General features: G+C 41.2%; 1 pseudogene; it reads left to right on the forward strand.

The window, feature by feature from the left end:
* Nucleotides 1-841: 841 nt before the first annotated feature.
* LOC120758342 (choline/ethanolaminephosphotransferase 1-like) lies at nt 842-3,902 on the forward strand (annotated as a pseudogene).
* The last annotated feature ends 12,177 nt before the right edge of the window (nt 3,903-16,079 follow it).

Raw genomic sequence — 16,079 nt, forward strand, 5'->3', positions numbered from 1 at the left:
ACTGTTCTTTGTAGCATCTTAGTCTTGCTGGGTAGAATGCTAAGTCTAATCAAAATTGAGGACTGATGTAATTGAGATTTATTTGGGAATTTTAAAGCCCCTGCTCCTGGGTGAAGAGGAGGTCTCAGCCTTTGAGACAAAGATGATTTTAGACTAGAAGAAGTATTCATAAATAGTACCCCAGATACACTGAGAAACTTTGCTGATAGAACATCACAGTCTGTGAAAACTCTGGACGGCAGCAGATGTGTGACATTGGGAGCACTGGACTATTTCGTCTTGTGGCAAACGTCTTCATAGAAAAATCTTAGACTCTTCTACTAAAAAGTAATGAGTGATTATGTCTAAATAGTGAAACTGACTGAAAATCTCAAGTTGTGTCTATGTTGTTTAATAAGAAAGTTAATAGTTTGTAAGAGAAGCGTGTTTTAAAGTGTCATTCTGTTTTAGTTTAGGTTTTCTTTTTCTCAGCTTTTTTTTCCATTCTTTTAGTATGTGTTAATAAAACTACTTTTTGTTCACTTCTAGGCTTAAGCCTCCTTTGTTTTTTCCTCCTAATCTCTCCCTCCCACAGGAAGAGAATAAATACTAAACCCCCTATATGTAGAAGGATTTAAAATGGACATAGGGAGGTCGTACAGTGCTGGGAAAATTCTGTTTATCTTAGCACTGTCAAGGACGAAGAGTCCGGGAATGAGCTGTAACCCCCAGCAAAGTTGTAAACAGGTAACCGCAAAGGAATGCTTATGCAGATAACACTAGCCAATAGTTTAGCCACTTCGGGCGCGTGAACACTAGGGGTTAACCAATAGCAAGTAGTAAAATGCCACCTGAACAGCTTATGCACAAGAATGATATATGTATAAAAGAACCCCGTGTACCCTTAATAAAAACATTCACCATTACTTCTGTGAAGAGCATGTTTGACTCCGGCTGCTCCCTGTGATTTCTTCTTTATCTGGCGCCCAAGCATGGACGGTGGGACGCTGATTTACCAAGAGATGCATCTGCATTGAGGTGAGAGCTTGTCGTCATTGCAAATACGTATTGCGAGGCTGTGTGGGTAAGGGGAGCAGGGGGCAGTTTCTTGAAAAAAGGAGGAAGGTGCTGAGTACTACCTTCACTGCCCCACAGAAGATGGCAAGCATGGAGTGTGTTTGCTGCTGCAGTGAAATTGCTTATTAATATACTCTCTGAGAGAGGAGAAACGGTAGCAGAAAAAGTGCTGCACTAGTTAACGGGGCGCGGGGAAGTAGACAATTAACAACCCCACGGCGCTGCAAAGTCAGGGGGGCAGGGCCCCTGCCATGCCCTCCCGCCACCCCTGGCGCCCCGGCACCGCCGCTGGCCGACGCCTTGCTTGCCGCTCCCGGCTCGTGGGCCGCCCCCCCGTCGCCCAAGCCCAGGCGCGCTGCTGCCACACCACTGCCGCCACCACCCACATCAACCTGAATAAACCGGCTCAGAACTTTTCTCGGAAGCAAGGCGCCCCCCGCCCGAGATCAAAAGCTTGACGGCAACCCAGTGTAGTATGGTAGCCGAAATGCTTCAAAAAGCCTCCGGAGCCGCCCACAGTCCGCCGCTCCCGGCGTCGCCCAGCCCTGCTGCCGCCACAACGCATGCTCCTAGTGCCCCCCCTTTACCAGATGTGCCCAAAGAGGTACTAGGCAACCAGGAAATGGAAACGGGTGGTCCCTGCTGTTGACCACCTTCCCCAGCCACGATTGGATTAAAAGAGCTGACTGAGCAAATTCAGGCGATCATGCAACGCCTGGACGAGCCAGCGCATGCAGCAGCTGAGCTGCTGCTGGAAAGAGCTCAAGAATTATCCATGGCAACCGCTAGTAGTCGGGATGAGCCAACATCTTTCAGCTCCCAGTTAACTCCAACGCAACGATTCCGAGAACAAACCGCAGAAAGCAGTCCCCAGGCAACGCCTTCGCCCGCTCCACCTGTGACTCGGTGGTTCGGAATTATACGTGATGCTGCACTAGAAGGACAGTGAGAACCCGCAGGACACATGGCATGTCCTGTAGCGTGTCCTGTTGTATTCAGAGGTGGTAATCCTGTGTATGAGCAGCATGAATGGAAAATTTTGCAACAGGCAAAAATACAGTAAAGGAGCACAGCTTGAAATCTGAAACTGCTCGAGCAATGTTATATTGGATTCATACTGCAGATAGCAATTTTCCAGCCTGGATTTCCCCCAGTCTGATCACCATCATTGGACTGTTAATAAATATATTTACAGCTCTGCTATTAGTATGTTACTGCCCAACAGCTACAGAGCAGGCACCTCCCTGGTGCTTGTGCCTGTGGCCTTTTCATCTACCAGTCCCTGGATGCTATAGATGGAAAACAAGCAAGAAGGACAAACAGCAGCACTCCATTAGGAGAGCTTTTTGATCCTGGCTGTGATTCATTGTCCACAGTCTTTGTGGTTTTGGGAACTTGTATTGCTGTGCAGTTGGGCACCAACCCTGACTGGATGTTCTTTTATTGTTTTGCTGCAACATTCACGTTTTACTGTGCGTACTGGCAGATGTACGTCTCAGGAACACTGAGCTTCAGCATAATTGATGTGACTGAAGTACAAATCTTCATAATAATCATGCATTTACTGGCAGTGATTAGAGGACCACCTTTTTAGCAATCTCTGATTCCAAGACTGAACATTCAGGTGAAAATACTCCCAGCTCTTTGTACTGTGGCAGGGACCATATTCTCCTGTACAAACTACTTTGGTGTGATCTTCACGGGTGGAATTGGCAAAAATGGATCCACAATAGCAGGAACAAGTGTCCTCTCACCTTTTCTCCATCTTGGCTCCGTGATTGCCTCTAGCTGCAGTGATCCACAAAAAAATCTGCTGTGCAGCACTTTGAGAGGCACCCTTGCCTCTACACCCTGACTTTTAGCTTTGTGTCTGCCAAGATCACAGATAAACTGGTGGTTGCCCACATGACCAAGAGTGAGATGTATCTATATGACACATTCATAGGCACAGCATTGCTGTTCCTTGACCAGTACTTGACCAGTACTTGACCAGTACTTTAACAGCTTTATTGATGAGTATATTGTCCTCTAGATTGCCCTGATCCTGTCCTTGTTTGACCTGCTCCAATGCTGTGTCAGCGTGTGCAACCAGATTGCTGCCCACCTGCACGTCCACATGTTCCGCATCAAGGGCTGCCCCATGCACTCGAACCACCACTAGGGATGGGAGCTGCCACAGAGGAATGGAGAAGGAGTTGGGTTTCTACAGGAATGGATGAAGACTTATAGTAGACAAAGAATAATAGCAGATAAGAACAAAGTAATTTATAATAATCAATGTTATACATTTTCTTCTTTGTTATCAGTAACACTCCTTAACTAGTCTCCTGCCTGAGGGAGTGAATTCCAAGTTCACCCTAGTCAACTCTCCATGTAGTAAACTCTGTTGGTTCCAAGCCTGGGAAAGCACGCAGGAAATAAATGCTCTGTCTTTGTAATTACCTAGATTACAAATTCCTCTCTACATGGTGAATGGATCCCCACCAACTGGAGTTTCTAATGTAGTATAATTACAGCTGCAATCTGACTTACTTTTAATTTTAATATTTCATCATCTCTTAGCGAAATACTTTTTTACTGTCCACTTGGAATTTATTTACTGAAGACTTGAGCTGGTAAAAACCCAGAGATATCTTACTAAGTTGTGTGGCTGCAGTAGCTGCCAGGTGGGAGCCAGGCTGGGGTGGTTTTTGCTCGTGCATTGCTGACAAAGCGGTTTCATGCTGAACAGGGTCCTGTGAGCCAAGGGGTGCCCGGCATGCAAAATAGTGTGGTATCTTTGTCAATTAATTTTGTTTTTTAAATAAACATCATTAAAGAACAAAAAAAAAAAAAAAAAAAAAAAAGAGGGCTATGGCAGGTCCGCATGGTAAGACATTCTCGCATATTGTGTGCCTTTTGCTCATGGCGTCAACAAGTGTTGCAGGATCTTCTCAACTAGCTCAGCAGTTTTCTAAGAGAACTAATGTATGGGTGACATTTGCCAATATGACTGGACAGGATTCTATTCTAGCCTGGCCAGTCCCCAAGATCTGTTTAGGACTTGTTTGATAGGAACACCCCTTTGGAGCCCTCACGAATTTAAAGGTTATGTGAAAAATGAGGCAATGCTGAATTTTACTGTGGCAATGCCACAGTGTGGCTATCAGGTTTCACAGCTGCCCAGGCTGATGGAGGCTGGCAGTGTAAAATTATAGAGCAACTTGATGATATGCTTACTTCACCACCTGAAGAATTAGACTTCCTTGAATGTATGAATGCCAGCTCTACAAATAGAAGTGAGGGAGGTTGGGTGTCGTTTGAGCCCCCCACAGAGAAGAGTCTAAATATACATAGCCAGAAATGGGCTACCTTAAGTTCAGCTTGGCTATCGAGTGGCAGTGTATACCAACAACTTTATTCCAAATGTAATTTGACTGGCAAACCAGCATGACGCCTTCCACCAGGAATATTTTTAATATGTGGGGACTGCGCTTGGAATGGAGTCCCAGCTAGCCCACATGGGGGCCCATTCTATTTAGGGAAGCTTGCCCTATTTCACCTTAACATAACCGCATTGATGACTTTGGCAAAAGTCACTCGGAGAAAACGTGCCATACATGAGTTAGACTGTAAGGACATGGGAGATAGTAAATTCTGGTCCTGGGCTAGGACAGTGTTAACATCCATGTTTATACCAGGAGCAACAGCTGCTAGAGCAATGACCACATTGAAACAGATGGCATGCTGGACCAAGTCAGAATTTAATTTGGCTAGCCAAATTTTGGATGAGCAGGGGATCATCAGGGGATGTTACCAGTGTTAATCATGCTGTTTTGCAAAACGGTGCTGCGATTGATTTTCTGCTTTTAGTGCATAACCATGGGTGTGAAGAGTTTGAAGGAATGTGTTGCATGAACCTGTCTGACCATTCTGGATCAATTCACAAAAAATTGCAATTAATGAAGAACAAATTACATGATTTAAAAGAAAGTGATGATGTATTTGGAGATCGGTTAAGTAGCCTTGGGTTTACGGGATGGCTGAAGTTTGTTGTTAAACAAGAGTTTGTTATAATATTACTTGTATTAGTAGGGTTTTTAGTACTAAGTTGTGTAATGTCTTGTGTTAAGAACATGTTGCGTAAGACAGTATCTAATGCTTGCCTTGCACAAAAAGAAAAAGGGGGAATTGTAGAAGGATTTAAAATGGACATAGAGAGGTCTGGGAAAATTCTGTTTATCTTAGCACTGTCAAGGATGAAGAGTCTGGGAATGAGCTGTAACCCCTCAGCAAAGTTGTAAACAGGTAACCGCAAAGGAATGCTTATGCAGATAACACTAGCCGATAGTTTAGCCACTTGGAGCGTGTGAACACTAGGATTTAACCAATAGCAAGTAGTAAAATGCCACGTGAACAGCTTAGGCACAAGAATGGTATATGTATAAAAGAACCCCGTGTACCCTTAATAAACAAACATTCACCATTACTTCTGTGAAGAGCATGTTTGACTCCGGCTGCTCCCCATGATTTCTTCTTTAGCTACACCCACTCAGGAAACCACTCTGAATTGTGTGAAAGCCCAGGTAGACTGAGAAGTTCTTACTCAGGATCTCACATGCCATGGAAAAGAGGAAACATGGATATGCATATTAAACAAGATACGCCTGAATAGTGTGTGCAATAGAAGTGGAAAGGAAGGTGATAATTCTTGCTTATATATTTCTCTGTTTTCTTTCTGAATTACTTTCTTTAAAAGGTGCAGAGGCTGTATAAAAGCCTATGGATATTTCATGCATTCTTCTACAATCTGGTCTCAAAACTTTATATGGTCAGCTGATGTTTTCACTTTAAATGTTATACGTCTGTTTCTGTGAAATTTTCTATTAGAAACATGCTGTAGATAAAACTAACTTCTCTTAAAAATTGCTATGTATCTCAATCTGAGGACCATGTAACCAAGTCCAGCACATAAGAAATCAGTAAGTCATTGAGATATATTTACCAGACTGGAAGATCACTTACACAAGAGGGTTTGATTGAAAGACAATATAGAGAAAGTGGTATGGGAAAATACTCTGAAACGAAAGAAATTGGAGCTTATGGTTACTATTTGCAAGATCAGAACAACCTGAAGATTTTTAAAAAAGTCAATTTAGCTTTTTCTTTATTTGTTTTGGCTCTTCAAGGAGGAAGCCAGAAACTGTAATAGACTGTTGTTGACATAATGATGTTGATGAAGAAGGCTCGAATATTACAGTCAAGTTATACAGAATTGCACTATCTGGTTAAGTTGTAGATGAATGTGTAGCATTCATGGAAACAATTAACTGGTGCAAATATAAAAAAAGATGCAGCTCTCTGCATGTGTTCTGTTAAGGGACAGAAAATACATGTTCATGCCAGTGTGAACCATAGTTCAAAGAACTGGAAAATTGAAGAGACTTTGCTTGAAAGTTTCCATTATTGTTTTTGCTAAAAATACTTTCATTTAAGCTAGCGGTGTACCTTATTCTAAGATACATCATTGATTTTCTCTTTCTTTTGATTTAAGAAAACATATTTAAATGTCATATTCTTTTGTGCAACATTAATGTGCAATAAAATAGCCAGTTAGACTAAAGACCATACTTAACATCAATCTTTTTTCTTTAGTTTACTAGTTACCTTTAAATCATAAATATGTATTTACTCTCATTATTTTAAACTCTCAACTAGGAAAGTTAAATAGAAGAGCGTCATGATTTTTAAATCAGCAAAACTTTCACTGCTTTTAGAGAGGCCATAAAAGAGCTAGAACTGATTCCCTGTACTCCCATAATTGAAGAAATAATGCTGAATTTTTGTGTTAAACTGCATGGCTCTTTCTAAAGGCTTAGTAACATAGTGGTAAAAAAAAAAAGTTGATTTTTTTTTTTAATGTTTTCTTCAGATTATTCTCCCGTTGTTCTACATGTACTACAAGTATGACTGAAAGAGGAGAACTTTCAGATCTCTATTTTTTTTCCCACTCTTCTCTACTGAGGCCTGTAAGTTTTTTAAATACCCCTTTTTTGTAGGAAATAAACAAGGTATGTGATATACTCCGTGCATTTTCAAATGTAGTCTTCCACAGGCATTAGAAATTGAACCGCTTATTATCAATGCAGTCCACATGATTTCAATGGATTTAAAAGACATAATTCTCTATGAAGATAGGGATACTCATTTCTACTGGTAGAATATATTTATTTTGGGGTTTTGTTTGTTTGTTTGGAGGTGGGTTTGGCCCTATTATCTATTATTCTACCCCTCATCTTTTTAATGTCAGTTTTGGAAATTGTTCGTCCCACATTAGTAGTTTGAGGTGAGGGAGTATTTCTGAAAAAGGCAGCTTCTGAGATGAAAATATATATAGGACAGGGAAGAAAAAACTGTGTAAAGATGACAATTCTCATTTATTCTGATTTAAGCTCCTTACAAGGGTACAAAGCAAATGTACTGTAAGGAATTTAGGGGAAGCTTAGGAACCTAGAGAAACTTGAAGGAAAATACTTTAATAGCAACTAAAATAAAAAATGTATCTGACTCCATGAGTCCTTTCTTTGCATGACTGCATATGCATGACCATTCTTGTTTGCACACATATTTCTTTATGTATGTGTGGAAAAGAAGTCTAGCTCTCTATCAAAAGTATGCTTTGGAGTGAAAAATTCTTGTGCAATATTTTTTGAATTCTGCATTTTAAGATGTTTACTTCATTTGATCATGAAATTGTCAGTGACTGAAACCCATTGTTAGGGAATTGATTTATGTAATCATCCAGAGTAAATGATTTAATAATTTTGAAAATGGCAAAAAGGCCATTTTCTTTTAACTTTTCTTTTTGGATAAAGGTAGAAATAAACATTCATTTGTGTAAAACAAAAAGTTTAAAATAAATCCAAATGCAGTTTGTTTCTGTAAGCACTATAAAACAGGGTTCAAACTCTAAATTATTATATAAATAAGAAGGATCGTGCTGAGCTGGGTAAAAACAAAAATATTTCAATTTATTTCTTTCCAAATTCCTTTGGCTCCAAGCTCCAAAGGAAACTTGAATCTTAAAAAAAACCCAGAAACTCTTTTGCAGGATTTTATTGTTGGAAATTGATCAAGAGGATGTCTCCTAGCATTAACAGGCTGGCACCTGAGGTTAGGCCTTCAAAGAATAAACTATTGGCAATGAGAGCAAGAACACAAAGCAAGTTTTCTAGTGCACAGGCTTTGGATTACAGTTATTTCATAAGTATTTTACTTAAAAGAAAACAGAATTAAAAAAAAGTACTTTAGTGGACACTTTCACATGTATGACATTGCCACTCAAAATCTATATTTGTTATCTCTTATTGTTTTACTTTTTGTAACTTAAAAGATTAGAGATATTTTCAAACTTGGAAGTTAAGAGAAAAAAATATACTGTTGTAATTTGTTTGCTTTTGTTGCTAGCTTATCATATCCGAAAAGATAAAATGTATGTTTCCTTGATTTTGCTTGCTTACTGAAGTTTATTTGCTTCTCTTCTACATACTACTCTACTTTCAGTCACTTATAAATTCAAAGGAAGATTGTTTTGTTTTATATAACTATAATATATGTTCAGCAATGTACTAACTGTAGCTTGCCTATCATCGGAAGGCATTAAGGGACACTCTTAACTATTTGTGTGTTATTTGTGGTTCCAGTACAATTTCATAGAATCATAGAATAGTTGGGCTGGAAGGGATCTTAAAGAACATTCAATTCCAGCCCCTCTGCCATGGGCAGGGTCACCTTCTACCATACTAGGTAGCTTAAAGCACTGTCCACCTGGCCTGGAACATTTTCAGGGATTCAGGGGGCATTCACAGCTTCTCTGGGCAGCCTGGTGCCAGTGTCTCACTGTTATCACAATGTTATGTCTTATCTAATTCCCTAGCTCCTCCTCCAGCTTTTTTGTAGATCCTCTTTAGGTACTTGAAGGCTGCTAAGAAGTCTTTTGTGGAGCTATCTCTTCTCCAGGTTAAACACCAAAAGTCTCAGCCTGTCTTCACGGGAGAGGTGCTTGACCATCTTCACGGCCCTCCTCTTGTCCTGCTCCAGCAGAGCCACATCCTTCTTACACTGCAGACCACAGAGTTGGACACAGTACTCCAGACAGGGTCTCACAAAAGCAGACCAGAATGAGAGAATCACCTCCTTCAACCCATTGGCCATGATGTTTTTTGATGCAGCCCAGAATATGTTTGGCTTTCTGGGCTGCCAGCGCACATTGCTGGCTCAGGTGGAGTTCCTGCTGAACCAACACCCTGAAGGCTTTCTCCTCAGACCTTCTCTCAATATATTCCCTGTATTTGTGCTTGGGATTGCTGTGACCCAAATGCAGGACTTTATACTAGGCCTTGCTGAACTTCGTGAGATTGGCATACACTCGCCACTCAAGTCTGTCAAGGTCCCTCTGGATGACATCGAGTCATTGACCACAACTCTCAGGTGTGACCATCCAGCTAATTCCTTATTCAGTGGGTGATCCTGATTGATCAGATCCTTGTCTCTCCAGTGTAGACAAAGATGTCATGCAGAATAATGGCAGATTTCAGGATTCTGGCCAAGGTATACCATTACAGTGTGCTGCATCACATTAATTTCGGTAATTTTTCTGTTCTTCATCTTTTCTATGTCATTTATGCAGTGCTTGTAGTGCAAGGATGACATGTGGAATTTTGCACCTGAGGATGCTCCAGAAGCAGTACACTCCAAAAACAGCAGGGCTCCTCTTCTAGGTAGAAAGCAGTGACAATCCAAAATATAGCAGCTTCTTCAGTCTGAAAGTAGGAAGAACTTTTTCTGCTCTATTCCATTAAGAGACAGAGATGGGAATAGTATTGCATCAAAAAGATAAATTACAGTAGATTTAGACAGGAGATTTGCTGTGTGCCTTAGTAGTAGTCACTCTTTTTTCTAGCATTTCAGCTGGACAGCTTAGAGGGTGAAATGTGGATGACCGATGGCTTTTGATTGTAAGGGGTCAAGGTGCAGAAATAAGGACACCTTTACTTGTTTTCAGAAGAAAGTATATAGTCGAAACCAAACTGAAACCTTGCAACATATAAAAGTAATGTGAAGACACATTTTTTTCAGACTCAAAATATGTTCATGTGCATGTCTTTCCAGGTAGTGATGAAAGTTCTCCTGGGATCTTTGAATACAGGGATCTCTGGACTGATGTGGCTGCAGCCCATTTGAGTAGTAGTCTGAGGAGCTACTTTAACTGCTGGTGATGTTGATGTATTTTCAAAAGAGTGGAGGGAGGAAAAGGAAAATAACCGAGTGCAAGACATGTTGTCTTCAAACACTTGAGTGTTTGGTGACTAGTCACAAGTTACAGTTACGAATCTTATGTTTCCCACAGGATTTATTCCTGAACAACATCTAAAATCTAGAGTTTATTTAAAGTATACCAACAATTCCCAAATGACCAGAAGCTTTGCTCTGAGCTTCTGCTTGCTTGAGCCATAGTTTATCAGACATTTGTAACACAGAGCAGTATAGCATCCTTTGAACTTACTAAGGCACACCAGTGACATGGCAGATAGAAGTTCAGTTTCTCCTCTTCTACTACTTTCTGTCAGGACTGAAAGCTCCAGCCACAGTGCAGTAAGTAATAGCTGAAAGGCAGAAATATCTGAAACCACTCCAGCTGTTTTCAAAATGATTGTGTGACTATGCCCTGAGAGAGCTGAACACATGAACACATGATGGCAAGTAGGATACTGCAGCTGACTGTGGATGGTGGCAATCCTGGACCATAACAACATGACTATTTCTGGTAGTTTAATTAACTTATAAAAAGGGGTATTTGTGGCGATCCACCATCTTCTAGGAACTGTTTCTAGGTCACAAGACTAAAAATTCATATTAAATTCATTGCATCCATGGAGACTTATTTGTATGCTTGCCACCTTGTCCAATTTCCATTTGGGACAAGAAGAAGAAACTCTATCATAAATAATGTGAGGAATATGATTTTAAATATTACCTGTACAATTTCACAGGTGTTTCTCACTTCTTCAGGAAAATGTTACAAGAAATTAAGAAAAATCACCACTTAAATCACCTCTTCCATCAAGCATTAGTGCTTTCTTTGACAGTCCTGAGCAGTCCTAGGCAATTTAGTTGCACGTTATACAGGTTTTTTATACTTCAGAATAGTTTTCAGATCTTTCTCTCCATCCTTTTTCCTATAATTTTACTTTATGTAAAAATCACCTCTTTAGAGCAGAATAAGCAGCACTGTAAGGAACTTTGCACTAAAATTTAAAATCCTGTCAAAATTTTAAATATAAAGTGATGGCTCACCATTCTAAGTCATCACAACTGAAAACCAGTCTTATTGACAGGATTTCTTAATCTGTAAACCACTTATGTGTTTGCTAAAGTGTTTCCTGGAAAAGGAGTAATCTTTCTGCATACCTCCAGATTCAAAATATTCAACATGAGGTGACTTTCAAAAACCAGATCATTCTTTGAAACTAGACTCCTGTCACTTAGTCTGTGGGCTTCTTAACCATAGATTCTCTGCCAGATGCAGGCATATTTGTATTGCCTAAATACAAAGACAAGGTCAAATTTTCTCATATTCTAAACTTTTTTTGGACTTCTGTAAGAAAAAAGTTTAAAATCTCTGCCTACCTATCTAGAAATAGGCTGTGGGGTTTTAATTAACGAAATGATTCCATGATATCTTAATTGTAGACCACATAGAAGAAGCATAAACTCTGAGGCAACAGAAAGAAAATATCAAGAAACATAGAAACATCATTAAGGTTGGAAAAGACTTAAACATTGAGTACAACCATTAATCTGACACTTCCAGGTCTACCACTGAATCATCTCCCTAAACACCGCACTTTCATGATTTTTTGCTCTACAGAAGAATTTGAGGATCTTGAAAGACTTAAGGATTCTGAGTAGTAGTAGCAGGCAGATACTACCAGATAAGGAGGCTCATCTGTGAGGCAATCTATTGCTGCCTTCAACTATTGCTTCCACCATGCTCAAATAAACTTTGGCCACCTAGTTTTGATATGAGACTTGGCATCCCACAAACCAGTCTATTTCAACAATAAAGCCAAATGAGCACTGCAGCACGCACAATAAGGAACTGTCTGATTTCTATCTAATGAACTCTAGTATTATCAGCTCACGTAAAGATCTGCCCAAGAGGTTGTCATTCTGAATGGAGAAATAGGAGCTCCTAGTTAGAATTTTTTTAGCTCTCAAGCAGAGGCATATATCATCTGGATAATAAACACATATCCTGGCTTAAGGAACAAGTAGGTCCTTGAGGACTACACTAAGGAAGCTTGGTTTCCTATGAAACAAAAGCCTGAGTAATGCTTTCCCCATTTACAAGGTTTGTCTCAAGTGTGTATTGTCTAGTGCCTAGTATAGAGAATGGCTCTACATTAGCAGGATTTGTAAGATTCTCCCCTGATGCCTTTTTGCAGTCTTTTCCACAGTTACTTAATAACTGATCTTGCTGCTCTCTTCCAGTTTATTAATGGACCAGTAACTTTAAGAGTTTCATTTTCTTCAAAATCTCCACTGTTACCGTTCTAATTTGGTTTTAAATGTACCAATTTTGTTTAAAATTTCTTTTTTAAAATAGGTTTTGAGGGCAAGCTGAGTAATTCTATACAACCTCTTTCCACAAAATATCAGAATAACAAATAGCTTTCCTTTGAGTTTTGATTTGTGTCTTATGAAAACAAGACCTGATAGTTACACAAAATAATTTTCTAACAAGTAAAAACATTCTGCTAGAAGATTTGTACTTGGATTTCCAAAACTTTTGGAAAGGTCCTTCTCTAAACACACTTGAAAGGAGCCAAATCACCACAGAAAGTTTTTTTTGTTTTGGTTTGGTTTTGGTTTTGTTTTTGTTTGGTTTTTTTTTTGGATGGGGGGAGTTGTTTTTGTTTTTTGTGGAATTACAAAGGAAAAATCAGGAAATAAAAGATAGTATTAAAAATATCTAATTTTAAAGTGAAAAATTATCCCAAATATATCCCAGAGACCCAGATACTTGAAATGCACATACAGAATCTGAAGTAGTGAGGTGCCAAATTTTTCAAGTCATGCAAGTTATTCAGACTTGTCAAACAAACTGGTCATAATGAATGACCAGTCAATGGAATGGCAGGTACAACCTGCTGGTGATAAATCTGAAAGAGGAGCATAATCCTACTTATATAGTCCCAACAATGGGCTCTATATTCCCTAATTACCACTCAGGAAAGAGACCTTGGTGTCACAATACTGTTACACCCCCTTATTAAAGTTTACATGCAATATTTCCCACCTTATCCCAAAGAGAGGAAGTTTCCTTTATAGAAAAAGGACAAAGAATACAGAAAAATGATGGCTTGACAACTTATATTCAAAAGAAGTACAGAGATATTAATATGATTAATTGTCTTGGTTTGAAAAGACAGGTGTCTGCTAGGGAGAGACAGGCCTCTCTAGGAATGGGGAATTCAAATCCTTCCCTCCGTGTCATTATAATTTGGAAGATTAAAAAAATACACAAACTTTTCAGTCAGAGCTATGGGGAAAGGAGTTACAGTCCTTTACTAGTAAATATAACAGGACAGTCAAACAACAACAGCAATTATAATAATAATAAAACAGAACCAAGAACCATGAGGGGCTTTGTCTCACGAGTCCTGGGCAGTCTGATGTCTCGGCACTCCGAGATCACCAGACCGAAATGGTGGAAACTGCGGCGCTGATGGCTGGAAATGGCTGGTTGTCCCCAGCAGGCAGGGGGGGGTCCTGGCAGGCGAAGTGAGCAGTGCTGGAGATGCCACGGTGGCTGGACCCGGGCTGACCCAAAATCCAGCAGGGAAGGCAAAAAAACTCTGAATTCCTGGGCGCTCCAACAGGTGATAGAATTTTCAGGACCGAACCCCTCCGTTAACCGTGGAATTCACGCAGCTACTAGTCGCTCGACCGTCCTTCTCCCAGAAAACCGAGAGCCAAAAAAAGAACTCCCCACCCTCAGCTCCTGGGAGCCTTTTCCTCCCCCTAAACTAAGTGATCAACTCCTTTTGTCCGGGTTAAGCACCCTTTAACTATCAGTATTTAGTCTCCTAGCAATTTATGGGGGGGAAAAATTCCACAGGAAAACTTAACCCCCAACATTATCCACCCCGAAGTTTTTCCCCATACCAACATATTATATTGAATTTAAACCTTTAAATAATATACATATATATACATGTGAATATGAATACAGACACAGTCACAGTGTTCACCGAAAAACAAGGCCCCCTAGAGGTATGCAGCGGGTCTGTCCATCCTTTTGCATCACCCACCATGTGCAGCCAGGTCCCTGAGCAAAAACAACCCCACAGCTGGGATTGTCTTTGCTGGAGGCAGAATTATTCCAAACAGTTTTTCCCAGCATTCCTCTCATGTGTACCACTAGAACCTTATCTCCATCTCTTGTTCTCAGGGGCTCAGATTGGCTGGGGCCTGTTCGGTTGGTGGAACCTCGAGTGTTTACTAACTAGGTGGCCTTTGCTAAATTAATCTCCCAGTTCTTGAAAGTCCCCCCACCCAGTGCTTTCAAGGTGGTTTTAAGCAGGCCATTGCACCGTTCAACTTTTCCGGCTGCTGGCGCATGATAGGGGATATGGTACACCCACTCAGTGCCATGTTCTCTAGCCCAGGTGTTTATAAGGCTGTTCATGAAATGAGTCCCGTTGTCAGACTCAGTCCTCTCAGGGGTACCATGTCTCCACAGGATTTGCTTTTCAAGGCCCAGGATGGTGTTCCGAGCAATAGCGTGGGGCACAAGGTAGGTCTCTAACCATCCAGTGGTGGCTTCCACCGTGGTCAGCACATAGCGCTTGCCTTGGTGGGTTTGGGGAAGGGTGATGTAGTCAATCTACCAGGCTTCCCTGTACTTATATTTGGACCATCGCCCACCATACCATAGGGGCTTCACCTGCTTGGCTTCCTTGATTGCAGCATACATCTCACAGTCATGGATAACCTGAGAAATACTGTCCATAGTTAGATCCACCCCTCGGTCTCGTGCCCACCTATAGGTGGCATCTCTGCCCTGATGACCTGAGGCATCATGGGCCCATTGAGCTAGGAACAATTCTCCCTTGTGTTGCCAATCTAAGTCTATCTTTGACACCTCTATCTTTGCAGCTTGATCTACCTGCTCGTTGTTTCGGTGCTCCTCATTAGCCCAGCTCTTGGGGACATGGGCATCTAAATAACAGACTTTCACAGGTAGCTTCTCTACCCGAGTGGCAATGTCCTTCCACTCATCTGCAGCCCAGATTGGTTTTCCCCTATGCTGCCAATTGGCCTTTTTCCACCTGTCCAGCCAACCCCACAGAGCATTGGCTACCATCCACGAATCAATGTAGAGGTAGAGCTTTGGCCACTTCCCTCTTTCAGCAACGTCTAGGGCCAGTTAAACAGCTTTGAGTTCAGCAAGTTGGCTTGACCCACCTTCTCCTTCAGTGGCTTGTGCAACCTGTCGTGTGGGGCTCCATACGGCTGCTTTCCACTTCTGGTTCATCCCTACAATGCGGCAAGAACCGTCAGTGAAAAGAGCATAGCGTGTTTCTTCTGCTGGCAGTTGGTTGTATGGTGGAGCTTCTTCAGCACGTGTCACTTCTTCTTGCTCCTCTTCATCTGTGAGACCAAAGTTTTCACCTTCCAGCCAGTTTGTAATTATCTCCAAAATCCCAGGGCAATTTGGGTTTCCAATGCGGGCGCGCTGAGTGATGAGGGCAATTCATTTGCTCCATGTGGCGTTGGTGGCATGATGGGTGGAGGGAACCTTTCCTTGAAACATCCACCCCAGCACTGGTAGTCGAGGTGCCAGCAGGAGTTGTGCTTCTGTGCCAATCACTTCTGAGGCAGCTTGAACTCCTTCATAGGCGGCCAAGATTTCCTTCTGTGTTGGAGTGTAGTTGGCTTCTGACCCTCTGTAGCTTCAGCTCCAGAATCCCAGTGGT

The sequence above is a fragment of the Hirundo rustica genome, chromosome 1 (genome assembly GCF_015227805.2).
Source record: "Hirundo rustica isolate bHirRus1 chromosome 1, bHirRus1.pri.v3, whole genome shotgun sequence".
Classification (NCBI taxonomy): domain Eukaryota; kingdom Metazoa; phylum Chordata; class Aves; order Passeriformes; family Hirundinidae; genus Hirundo; species Hirundo rustica.